Here is a 13,796-nt window from a genome sequence, read left to right as displayed (position 1 = left end):
TAGGCATGACATAGCATACCTAATCATTACTGAGCATTGTAAGCACCTGGGGCAAAGTGCTGCATCCACTTTCATGCTGTACTCTGGGTATTTTTTAAGTATAAAGACTGTTTTGAGTAATATTTATCAATTTCATTTTGAATTGATAAATTCTCATTCCTGATACAGTGCAAAGTATTGATTTCTTCTGTGATCCAGGCTATTAGATTATATCAAACCTTAACAGAGGCTGTGGTAACTAAATAAAGTGTCATTATTTATTGAACTTTAAAGATACAGTTTTTTATTTTGCTTAACATTTACAACTGGTTGATTTAAAATTGGTAGACGGATTGCTGATCTAACTCAAGCATGGCAGCCTGTAAAAGGATCCTATGCGCTGCTAAAATATTCTCTGAAATGAATGAAAAAGAAGATTGGAGTAGATATGTATGATTCCCACTAGAATATATTTAAAACATAAATGCGCACTCTTTAATATTAATACATCCTTGTTTTAGATAAAAAAGGAAGGATAATCCCCTTGTTTTCAGAGCTTGTACTGGACACTGATTGCACGGAAAAATGCTTATTTCTCGCATGAGTCACACATATTCTCATTCATTAATTGATAAACAGTCCTTCATCAGATCTAACACATGTCAGACTCAGTCCATCCATAGTCCGTGTAATAAACAGCTAAGGAAGATTTCAGTAGCAAGATGGAGGAGGAGAAAGCAAGGACACATTCTAGGTTTCCAGGTACTCCCTTCTCATATTTCATTAGCTATAACTTCATCTCACCATGATATCTAGCTACAAGGGAGGCTGGGAAATGTACTTTCATTTGGGACAGTTATGTCCCCAACTAAAGCTCTACTGTTAGAAAAGAAGTGCATCATGGATATAAAGGTACAGCTAGCATCTGCTACAGAATCATGTCTCCCATTAATTTTTTTTAACTCACATTAAACAATGTAACCACATCACAGAAAATTCTTTTAAAAGTAGGCTTACACATAATTCCATCACCATAATACAACAATTGTTTTCATTTGCTTTTACCTTTCTAATCTCTCTAGAGCCTACATTATTTTCACATGATTGTGTTCATAGGTGACATATAGATTTAAACTTCATATTTAATATTGTATCTTAAAGACATTTCATTAAAAATAATTATAATGGTTACATGATAATCCATTGGATCAACAAGGCATACTTAACCATAGCTGTATTGTTGGAAATTTCAGTTGTCTCTAATATTTCACTACAGGACATTATTAACAATAGAATGAACACCTCTATATAGTTTTCTTTAAAAACACTTATTTATTTATTTACTTACTTATTTATTATTTGAAAGATCAATGGGAGAAGGAGAGACAGAGAGATCCTCAACCACTGGATGACTCCGCAATGGCTGCAACAGCCAGGTCTGGGCCTGGCTGTAGCCTGGAGCCAAGAACTCCATCCTTCTCTCCCACATGAGTGGCAGGGGCCCAAGCACTTGGGCCATCTCCTGCTGATTTGCCAGGCACATTAGAAGGGAGCTGGATCAGAAGTGAAACATCTCTGACTTGGAACCGGTGCTCTGAAATGGAATGCCAGCACCACAAGTGGAGCCTTAACCTGCTGTGTGCCACAACACCAGCCCCCAGTTTTCTTTCTTTTGGTTATCCTTCTGTTGTTTATCTTTTACCTGATCATACTGTAATCAGAGAACATGATTTGTATGATACTATTTCTGGGAAACTTGTTGAGACTTGCTTTATAGCCAAATACATGGTCAATTTTCATACATTTTTCATGCATTGTTAACAGAACCATGCATTCCTATAACTGGATACAAAATTCTGTACATTTACTTTTGTTCAAGCTTATTGTACTCTTTATGTTTTCCATATGCTAACTTTTCGTCTGTATGAGACATCAGTTAGCAAAAAGTATATGTGCTGTTATGTCCTACTATGGTATTGGGCTTGTCAGTTTGTCCTCATAATTTTGTCAATATTTACTTTATGTTATTCAAAGGCATCATTAGTTAGTTACTAGGGGCCTTCAAAAAGTTTGTCAGAAAATTGAAATAAAAAGTAACGTGAATTTCCCATGAATATTCTGAAGCCCCTTGTGTAATAAATGCAGAGTTAGCATCTCTTCCTGGGAAATCCCATCTGTTCTCATTATGTAGTTACTCTCTTTGTTTCCAATCATGCACTTTTCCTTGAAGATTATTTCATCCAGTAAGAACAGAGCTACTCCAGCTTTTTCTGCTTAGTGTCTGCTTGGCATATCCTTTTCCATCTTCTTTTATTTTTAACCTTTTTATATGTCAGAGACTGGCTAGATGTTCACTGATTTCATTTCCTCTTCCTGGGAACGCATTTCCCAAACATTTTTTTTTAAACTTATATTGAGTCCATGTGGATTGAGTACTGTCCAGAAGGAATGTGAACAAAAGTGATGTATACCACTTCCAAACTTGACCCCTAACATATTGTACATGGCTGGTGTTCATTTTATCTCTCCCCTGTTCATATGGCTTTAGGCAGAGAACTCCAAGGTGGTAGAAGCAGGATTGGAGAACCCCAGTTTCCCATGTCACTACTGAGAGAGAGACAGCCAGGATAGCAGCTGGACAGGACGAATTACCATGTGAGCAAGAAATGAACTTTGTTGTGTCAAGCCTCAGACATCTTAGGGGCTCTCACAGCACCTGACATTAATTATTCTGATATACCCAGTCTTTGTATTTTACATTTTCTCTAGGAAACAGTTAATATCTGGATTATTTTGTTTTGTTTTAATCCAATCTGAGAACATCTTTCTTTTTTAAATTTACTTCTTATTTATTTGAGAGACAGACAGACCGAGCTCCCATCAACTGGTACACTTTCCAAGTGCGTATAACAGCTGGGGCTAGGCCGGGACTGCAGCCAGGAGCTAGGAACTCAATCCAGGTTCCCTACATGGGTGGCAGGACCCAAGTACTTGCCATTACCTACTGCCTCTCAGGATCTGCATTGGTAGGAAGCTGGAATCAGCAGCTAGAACCAGGAATCAAACTCAAGCACTCTAATATGGAACAAGTGTATCTTAAGAACTAGACCAAATACTGGCACCAACATCTTCCTAGTGAGTTTTGTTCATTTATATTTTATTGTAATTTTAATTGTTGATATATTTGGGATATTTTTACCAATTTATTTTGTGCTATCTGTTCTGCATTTCCTGTCTTTTTTATACTTTCCTCATTTCTTTCAAAGTGTTTTTTAAAAAGAAAATTATTTATTTGAGAGGCACACAGACAGACAGAACTCCTATATCCCCCAAGTGCCTGCAGTGGCTAAGGCTGGGACAGGGCCAAAGCCAGGAGCTGGGAATTCACTGCAGGTATCTCACATGAGTGGCAAGGACCCAACTACCTGTGTCATCACCGCTGCCTCTCAGGATCTCCATTAGCAGGAAACTGGAACCAGGAACCAAGCCAGCACTTGAACTCAGGCATTCTCATATGGGATGCAGATAGTTCAGCCAGTGTCTTAACTGCTAGGCCAAACACCTGCCCCAGACTATTCTTTTGATTTTGCTGGTTTTTTTGGTGGGTGGGGGGTATATACTCTGTTACTATCCTTTGTGATTACTCTTAAATTCTAGCATGTGTACTTAAAGTCTAAAGTCTAAAGTTAATCATTAGCTCTATTCCTCCCTAACTTATAATGCTAAGCACAATCCTCTTGTCTTACAAGTTATTACATCCAATATTTTAGCACTATTCTTGTGTTTCACCTCCACATTAGACATTATTTTTGTTTTATAAATCTCAGACTTTCATCTAGTATCATTTCTTTAATCCTGATGTATACTTTTTTTTTTTTTTGACAGGCAGAGTGGACAGTGAGAGAGAGAGAGAGAGAGGTCTTCCTTTGCCGTTGGTTCACCCTCCAATGGCCGCCACGGCCGGCGCACTGCGGCCAGCGTACCGCGCTGATCCGATGGCAGGAGCCAGGTGCTTCTCCTGGTCTCCCATGGGGTGCAGGGCCCAAGGACTTGGGCCATCCTCCACTGCACTCCCTGGCCACAGCAGAGAGCTGGCCTGGAAGAGGGGCAACCGGGATAGGATCCGGTGCCCCGACCGGGACTAGAACCCGGTATGCCGGCGCCGCAGGCGGAGGATTAGCCTAGTGAGCCATGGCGCCAGCCCCTGATGTATACTCTTAAAAGCTTCTTTCACAAGCACCTGATAACTCTGTTTCTGATCTTCTGAAAGGCTCCTCGCTGGACTGTATTCTTAAATCCATGATTGAGGTAGCTATCAAAATCCACCCTGACAGTTTTCTCGAAGCAGTCTGAAGTGACTGTCCAGCTTTCCTCTGGCTGCTGCCTCCAGTCTAATCATTGCTTTCAGATGATCTCCCTTTTCTCTCTGGCAACTTTTAAGATTCTCTCTTGGTATTTTGTGCTCTTCAGCTATGCTGAAGATCAACTCTCCCGCATTCTCTTTTCTTTCCATTTCTTTTTTTTTTTTTTTTTTTGACAGGCAGAGTGGACAGTGAGAGAGAGAGACAGAGAGCAAGGTCTTCCTTTTGCCGTTGGTTCACCCTCCAATGGCCACCGCGGCCGTCGCACCGTGCTGATCCGAAGCCAGGAGCCAGGTGCTTCTCCTGGTCTCCCATGTGGGTGCAGGGCCCAAGGACTTGGGCCATCCTCCACTGCCTTCCCGGGCCATAGCAGAGAGCTGGCCTGGAAGAGGGGCAACCGGGACAATGCGGCGCCACTACTGGGACTAGAACCCGGTGTGCCGGCGCCGCAAGGCAGAGGATTAGCCTAGTGAGCCGTGGCGCCGGCCTCCATTTCTCTTGGCCTTAGTATCCTTTGAGAGCCTGACTTCATGCAGAGGTCTCAATTCCAACCCTCCACCTTCCCTGAGCCCGAGATCTTGTCTCCACATGTAAGGCCACGAAAACCCCAAACTTTCAGTTCCTGGTGTTGTCAAATGTGCTCAAGGCACCAATCACTAACCACATTAGTTTGTAGCTCTTTTTTCCCACTCCTGAGACTTCCTGCCTACAAGCTCAACTATGCCTTTTTTAAAAAGATTTATTTATTTCAAGAGTATCAGAGAGCCAGAGAGAGAGAAGGTGAGGGGGAGAGGGAGAGGAAGAGGAAGAGGGAGATGGGGAAGGGGAGGAGGAGGGAGAGGAGGAGGGAGAGGGAGAGAGAGATCCCGCATTTGCTGGTTCATTCCGCAGTTGACAGCAACAGCTGAAGCTAGGTTGATCCAAAACTAGGAGCCAGGAGCTTCTTCCGGGTCTCCCACATGGGTGCAGAGGTCCAAGGAATTGGGCCATCTTCTACTGCTTTCCCAGACCATAGCTGAGAGCTGGATCAGAAGAGCAGCAGCCGGGACTTGAACTGGCACCCATATGGGACGCCAGCACTGCAGTCAGTGGCTTTACCCACTACAACAAAGGACCAGCCCATCAAGAACGCTTTTAAAAACATGTTTTTGGGCCGGTGCCGTGGCTCAACAGGCTAATCCTCTGCCTAGTGGTGCCGGCACACCGGGTTCTAGTCCCGGTCGGGGCGCCGAATTCTGTCCTGGTTGCCCCTCTTCCAGGCCAGCTCTCTGCTATGGCCCGGGAAGGCAGTGGAGGATGGCCCAAGTCCTTGGGCCCTGCACCCACATGGGAGACCAGGAGAAGCACCTGGCTCCTGGCTTCGGATCAGCACAGTGCGCCGGCTGCAGTGGCCATTGGAGGGTGAACCAACGGCAAAAAGGAAGACCTTTCTCTCTGTCTCTCTCTCTCTCACTGTCCACTCTGCCTGTCAAAAAAATTTTAAAAATTAAAAAAAACATGTTTTTGCACTCAAGGAACAATTGTGCATAGCTAGTACTTAAATAAGGGTGTGGGGCTGGCCCCGTGGCATAGCAGGAAAAGCTACCACCTGCAGTGCCGGCATCCCATGTGGGCACCATTTCGAGTCCCAGCTGCTCCATTTCTGATCCAGCTCTCTGCTATGGCCTGGGAAAGCAGTAGAGAATGGCCCAAGCCTTTGGGCCCCTGCACCCACATGGGAAAACCCAGAGGAAACTCCTGGCTCCTGGCTTCAGATGGGCACAGCTCCGGCCGTTGCGGCCAATTGGGGAGTCAACCAGTGGGTGAAAGACCTCTCTCTCTTTCTCTCTATCTCTCTCTCCCTCTCTCTGTGTAACTCTGACTTTCAAATAAATAAATAAATGTTTAAAAAATAATAAATAAATAAGAGTGTAAATAAAAACTCAAAATAGGGTCATTGTAGATGTAATTTGTTAAGCAGAAGCCACCCTCAAGTCGGGGGCTTCAATCCAGAATGCCTGGTGCCATTAAAAAAGGGCAATGTGGACACAGAGACACAGGGAAACTGCCTGAGTGAGACTGCAGCGCTGCTGCCCCCGGCCAGAAGGGCTTGGACACGCCCTTCCCCAGAGTCTCCCGAGGGGCATGGCCCTGCTGACACCTTAATCTCAGATTTCTGGCCTCCAGGACTGTGACACAATACATTTTTTTTTTGTTGCTGTTTTTTTTCTTTTTTTTTTTTTTTTTGATAAGCAGAATTAGAGAGAGAAAGGGAGAGAGATCTTTCATCTGCTGGTTCACTCCCCAGATGGCCGCCGTAGTCAGGGCTGGGCCAGGCCAAAGCCAGGGGCTTCTTCTGGGTTTCCCGGGTGGATGCAGGGGCACAAGCACTTGGGCCATCCTCCGCTGCTTTCCCAGGCACATTAGGAGGGAGCTGCATCAGAACTGGAGCAGCCGGGACTCAAACCGGCATGCATAGGAGATATCGGCATCATAGTCAGCAGCTTAACCTGTTAAGCCACAATGCTGGCCCCAGTAAATTTCTGTTCTAAGCCACCCACTTAGTGGTATTTTGTTAATGACAGCTGCAGGAAACTAACTCATAACTTTACAAATGCTGTATGAATATCTGACCCTATGTTAATACTCTTGGATTCAGAAAACAGAAAAAAGGATGTTTTACATTTTATGTAGGATTTCTATGGCTTTTGCAGTGGGATAGGTTTGGGTTTTTTTCCAAAATATTCAGTCTGCTTGTTCTGTCTGCTTGTAAGCCAAAGTTCACTTTGTGACTTCATTCTGTACAATTATATCCCTCGGATAAAATCTTGAGAGCAGTACTACTTACATCAGAGATTTCAAACATCTTTATATAGAGCTGTTTATATGCCTTGTCATATCGCGTTCCAGCTGTTCACTCTCCGAGTGGTGAGTACAAGATTGATGTTTGTGTATCCACTTCAGGGAGGCAGAGTGCTATAATAGAGTAGGAGCTTTGAATTAGCCAAGTTGGTTTTCTCTCTCCCTAACCACCTCATTCCTCCATTATTCATATATATAGAGATTAAAGAAATTCTTTTCCTTAAAAGTTTTATTGTGCTTTGAGATGTAAGAGAATTCAGAAAGAAGGGGCAGGGTGGACATAGAACCTAACAATCAAGATGCCTAAGTCCCACACTGGAGTGCACCTGGCTTCCATGCCTGGCTCCTCCCCTGACTGCGGCTTCCTGCCAATGTACACCCTGTGCAGGGGTAGTGATGGCTCAAGGGATTGGGTCCCTGCAACCCACGTGGGACACCTGGATTTTGTTTCCAGCTCCCAGGTGAACCCTGGACTAACCCCAGCCTCTGTGGGCATTTGAGGAGTAAAACAATAGTGTCTGTTTCTGTCTGTCTGTCTCTCTCTCTCTCTGCCTCTCAAATAATTTTTTTAAATAACAGGCACCATTTGAGAAAGAGAATGACGATAAATATAGGAGATTTTTTAGCTAAAAATGCTGGCTTGAACATCTAAGACTCTGTTCCCCACCTCAAAACCTCCTAAAATAACACTAAAGGGATTTTTTTAAGGTACAAGCCTTCAATGATAGAGATCAGAGAAAACAGAAGCAACATTTTGTCAGTTGAAAGCTTATGAATGAGTGGTGTTGATGTAGCAGATCCAAGAGAACAGAATCTTCAATTAATCTTAACAAAAGCTGAGAAGCAAACTGTGAGACATTCCCTGCCACTACCCCCAGAAGACTCGGAAAATGGCATCAGCAGATTACCCTTGGAAGTGAGGGATAAAGGAGAAGGAATTGGTTTAAAATCTGTTTAAGAAGCCATTAGAACAGCAATTCCCTTCTCCACTGTGATGGATTCAATTGTGACTACCCTCCTCATAGGGTACGTTGAAGTCCTAACTCCCAGTACCTCAGAATGTGACTTTGTATGGAAACAGGGTTGTTGCAGATGTAATTAGGTAAGAGGAAGTCATTCTAGAGTATGGTAGTCCCCTAATCTGCTAAGAGTAATGGCCTTTTAAGATGCTAGCCATGTGTTGGCACCAGGGCTGTGGCACAGAGGGTAAAGCTGCCATCTGCGATGCTGGCATCCTATTTGCATGCTAGTTTGTGTACTGGGTGCTCCATTTCCAATACAGCTTCCTGTTAATGTGCTTGGGAGGGCAGTAGAAGATGCCCCAAGTGTTTGGACCCCTGCCACCCATGTGGGAGACCCGGTTGAAGCTCCTGGCTCCTGGCTTTGGCCTGGCCTAGCCCTGGCTTGTGGCCATTTGGGGAGTGAACCAGCAGATGCAACATCTCTCTGTCTCTCTGTATAATTCTGACTTTCAAATAAGTAAATAAATAAATCTTTAAAAAAATAAACAAGACAGCCACGTGAAGCAGAAATCCGGGAGGACATCACGTGATAACAGAGACAGAATTACTCAGCAGCAAGCTAAGGGCTGTCTGAGACAGCCAGCCATCCATCACACACTAGAACGAGGCAGGAAAGATTCTCCCCTACAGGTTTCAGAGGGAGCGTGGACCTGACGACAACTTGATCTTGGACTTTTAGCCTCTAGAACCGTGAAACAATAAATTACTATTATTTTAAGCCACCCAGTCTGGGGTATTTTATTGCAGTGCCCTAAGAAATTAATACCAGGGCTTGGGGGTGTCCAAAATGTTTATGGGAAAAGAATTCATGGATTTCAAAAACTTTTTGCACCAAAACTAACATCTTTTTTTTTTTTTTTTGACAGGCAGAGTGGACAGTGAGAAAGAGAGAGACAGAGAGAAAGGTCTTCCTTTGCCGTTGGTTCACCCTCTAATGGGCGCCCCGCTGCGCTGATCCGAAGCCAGGAGCCAGGTGCTTCTCCTGGTCTCCCATGCGGGTGCAGGGCCCAAGGACTTGGGCCATCCTCCACTGCACTCCTGGGCCATAGCAGAGAGCTGGCCTGGAAGAGGGGCAACCGGGACAGAATCCGGCGCCCCGACTGGGACTAGAACCCCGTGTGCCGGCGCCGCAGAGGATTAGCCTATTGAGCCACAGCGCCGGCCAACTAACATCTTTTAATTCTATTTTCCCAGAAACTTTTTGAAGTACCATTGTAGATTCACTCTGCCTTCAGGCAACTGCCATCCCTTCACTTGGGCACAGGGATGGAGCCTTTTTTGTCTAGAGAGGGCAAAAGAGAAATTCTCTGGACTGGGAAGCGTGAGGCACAGCTACGGGCCAGGATACTGCACTGAAAACTGCAACAAGCAGAGTTTGCAGACCCCTGCCTTCATCCCCCACCAGGTATTCACGATGCTGGCCCCGAGGGAAAACTCCATTTTCCAAGAACTTTTAAAAGTATTCAGAATTCTACATAGGAAATAAATATATGCTTACTATATATATTTATTCAGAGAATTTTGGATTTTAAGAGCCTCAATATAACTACTTGAATCTAAAGTTAAGGAACTCTCCCAAGAGCAAATCAAAACCACAAAGCTTTATTGTAACATTTTATTTTTTAAGATTTATTTTAGGGGCCGGTGCTGTGGCATAGTGGGTAAAGCCGCTGCCTGCAGTGCTGGCATCCCATATGGGCACCAGTTTGAGTCCCGGCTACTCCACTTCTGATTCAGCTCTCTGCTATGGCCTGGAAAAGCAGTAGAAGATGGCCCAAGTCTTTGGGCTCCTCCACCCACATGGGAGACCTGGAAGAAGCTCCTGGCTCCTGGCTTCAGATTGGCGCAGCTATAGCCATTGCAGCCAATTAGGGAGTAAACCAGCAGACGGAAGACCTCTCTCTCTCTCTCTCTCCCTCTCTGCCTCTCCTTCTCTCTCTAACTCTACCTTTCAAATAAATAAATAAATCTTTTTTAAAAATTTATTTTATTTATTTATTTCAAAGGCATAGTGACATAGAGAAGGAAACAAAGAGATCTTCTATCCACAAGTCACTATTCAGATGCCCACAACATCCAGAGCTGAGCCAGACTGAAACCAGGAGCCAGGAACCCCATCCGAGTCTTCTATGTGGATGGCAGGGGCCCAAGCACTTGAGCCATCATCTGCTGCCTTCCAGGATGTATTAGCAGGAGGCTGGATTAGAAGCAGAGGTGCTAAGACTTCAATATAATACGTGGCTGTGTCAAGCGGCAGTTTAACTCACTGAGCCACAATACCTGTACCTGTAATATTTTAGAATATGAGTACTGAAGAAAGAAGTAGTATCATAAGTTTTGAGAGGGGAGAAATTGATTTCCCAATAGAGGGCCGAGATTAGACTTCCCAACTGCAACACTGAAGGCTAGAATTCTGAGGAAGGAATTTCCTACCTAGAATTCCAGTATCAGCCAAACTCTCGATCAGCTGTGAGGGTAGCATAAGGACGTTTTCAGACATGCAAGATTACAGAAATTTTACTTGCCATATACATTTCTTTTAAAAAAAATATTTATTTATTTGAAAGTCAGAGTTACACAGAGAAGGAGAGGCAGAGAGAGAGAGAGAGAGAGAGGTCTTCCACCTGATGGTTCCCTCCCCAGATGGCCGCAATAAATAGCAGGAGCTGTGCTGATCCAAAGCCAGGAGCCAGGAGCTTCTCTCGGGTTTCCCACACAGGTGCAGGGGCCCAAGGACTTGGGCCATCCTCTACTGCTTTCCCAGGCCATAGCAGAGAGCTGGATTGAAGAGGAGCAGCCGGGACTAGAACCGGCGTCCATATGGGATGCCAGCACTTCAGGCCAGGGTTTTAACCCGCTGCACCACAGCACCAGCCCCTGCCATACACATCTCTGAAGTCTGGAGTCAAGGCACATGTTGTGATGTAGCAGGTTAAGCTGCCACTTGGGATGCCCACAACCCCTGTCTGGGTGCCAGTTTGAGTCCAAGCCACTCTGTTTCTTTTTCTTTCTTTAGATTCACTTATTTATTTGAAAGGCAAAATAGAGAGAGAGAGACAGATCTTCCAAATGCTGGTTCACTTCCCAAATGACCACAATAGCCAGGGATAGGCAAGGCTAATGCTAGGAGCCAGGAGCCTCCTCTGGGTCTCCCACATGGGTGCAGAGGCCCAAGGACTTTGGCCATCCTCCGCTGCTTTTCCAGGTGCATTAGCAGGGAGCTGGATGGGAAGTGGAGCAGCCAGGACTCGAATTGGTGCTCACATGGGATGCTGGTGTCACAGGCAGCAGCTTAACCTGCTATGCCACAACACCAGCCACCAGCTACTCTGTTTCTGATACAGCTTCCAGCTAATGCCCCTTGGAGGTAGCAAATGATGGCCCAAGTACTTGAGTTCCTGCCATCCATGTGAGGGATCTGGATGCAGTTCTTGGATCCTGGCTTCAGTCCCTCTCTCTGTCTCTCATTCTGCCTTCAAATAAATAAAGGAAATAAACAAACCTTTAAAAAAAAAAGCTGGAAGATATTGCTTCACCAATGCAAGAGTATAAACAGATCAAGAACATGAACATAGGTTGCAGCCTAAGGATAAAACACAAGAAAGCTAGCGGAAATTTCTAAGATGATGGGGAAATCCCAATGTGCAGCCACGGTACAGATCTGCAGAAACATATCCAGACTGAAGCAGGTCAGATGGCTCTACAAGACATTTCTTAGGAAGATGAAATCATAAACCTAATGTGTTTGTCTATGAAAGAATATTTACTCAACTGAAATGAAGCCTGAAGATACATACCAAATACATTTTTTAGAATAGGAAAAATAAAGTTTCAAAGGAAACAAAGCATAATCATAGTATACTGCATATTTGAGCAGTAAATAACATTGCTATTTACTGATCTAATCAAAAGTAGGATATAAGTGCATGGGAGACCTGGAGCAATGGGAAATATGAGAGGATTTCAGAAAGCTTGTGGAAAGTGGTTGTTACCTTTTAATTAATTTTCCACAAATTTTGTGAAGTCCTATTGCGTGTACGCATGTAGTTATGGGGATGGGTAGGGAATAAAAGCCTTGTCACCTGTGATGGGAAGTCAGCAGGTGCTGTCTGCCGTCATCCGTTAGGGCTGCAAGGACAGGACACTGGTGGCTTCCGAACAACAGAACTCAAGTCCTCACAGTTCAATAGGCTGGGACGGCCAAGATCAAGGAACAGGCAGGGTCACTGGTAAGCACTGCTTCCTGGTTCACGGGCTGGCTTTTCAATGTGTCCTCCCATGGCAGAAGGCAGCAAGTGAGCTCTCTGGGGTCCCTTTTATAAGGGCTTCATCCCATTCATGAACGCTCCACCCCCATGGCCTAATCACCTCCCAAGGTCCCACCTCCTAACACCAGCACACTGGGGGTTAGCATTTTAACATATGAATTGAGGAGGAAGCAGACACAAATAGTCTATAGCAATGTACAAAACTGAAAAACCAAGAAGCATCTAATCCAGAGATACAGAGGAAAATGCCCAAAAAATCCATTAAAATACTTGAAATGGTTGCCTCTGAGGATCAGAAAATGGAGGAAAGAAGAATACGGTCTGGTGGTTTTCATAACAATCATTGTAGAGCTATTTGGTTTTTTAAACTCTGCACAAGTATGCACTTGATTTTGAAAACTATTTTTCTTTTTTTCAAAATGGAAGAAGCAGAGGAATGGTTAGGATGCAGACAGAAGTGTGCTGGAGCGATTCGTGATGAGCTTGCTCAAGCTGGTTGTTAAGTTGTCAGGAATTTTGTGAGCTGCATATTAGGTACAGCCAGTTATTAACAATGAAATAATATAATCTTACAAGTAAACTACATTAAAACCGCAGATATGATCCATTTTAAAAATAAAAAGCACAGGTATAGCTACTCAAAACTCATCACTTCTAAGTATTTTACTATGATCTCATTTTGATATTATGTGTATACCTATTGTGTCTGTATAGTGGAAATGCTATACATAGGGTGCTACTGGACATCTATTCCCAAATGCATTGTGATACCACATAGATAGCTTAGAAAATATGTGTGTGTGTGTGTGTATTTCTTAAACCTTTTCATTGTTAAGCATAGGGGTACCTCAAAAATTTCATTGAAATGGAATAAGTAAGTTTGGGTACAAAAAATCTTTGAAATTCATTAATATGAGACATCTTCTGAAAGTTGATGAAAATGTAGATTATGAAAAAACTATGCATGGATTTTAATATTTTACACCAAATTAAACTTATCTTTTTATTCCATTTTCCATGAACTCTTGAAGTACTTGCATATAACAAAGCTGTAGAAAACCATATACAGCAAATGTACACTTTAATGCATTATCCTAAGGCAACACACCTTCATAACTACCATCCGCATCAGAACAGAGAGCCATGACTGAGCACCTTAGAAACCCTCTACCTCCTGCTCTCCTAAGAGTAACCACATGCTGGGCTTTTATAATATTCACCTCATTATTTTAGAGTTTCAGCACATAAGCATACATTAACACTGTGGTTTTAGGCCGGTGCCGTGGCTCACAAGGTTAATCCTCCACCTGAAGCGCCAGCACCCC

Source organism: Lepus europaeus, chromosome X (assembly GCF_033115175.1).
Source record: "Lepus europaeus isolate LE1 chromosome X, mLepTim1.pri, whole genome shotgun sequence".
Taxonomy (NCBI): domain Eukaryota; kingdom Metazoa; phylum Chordata; class Mammalia; order Lagomorpha; family Leporidae; genus Lepus; species Lepus europaeus.
The sequence above is the reverse complement of the archived record's forward strand: the minus strand, read 5'-3'. Positions refer to the sequence as shown.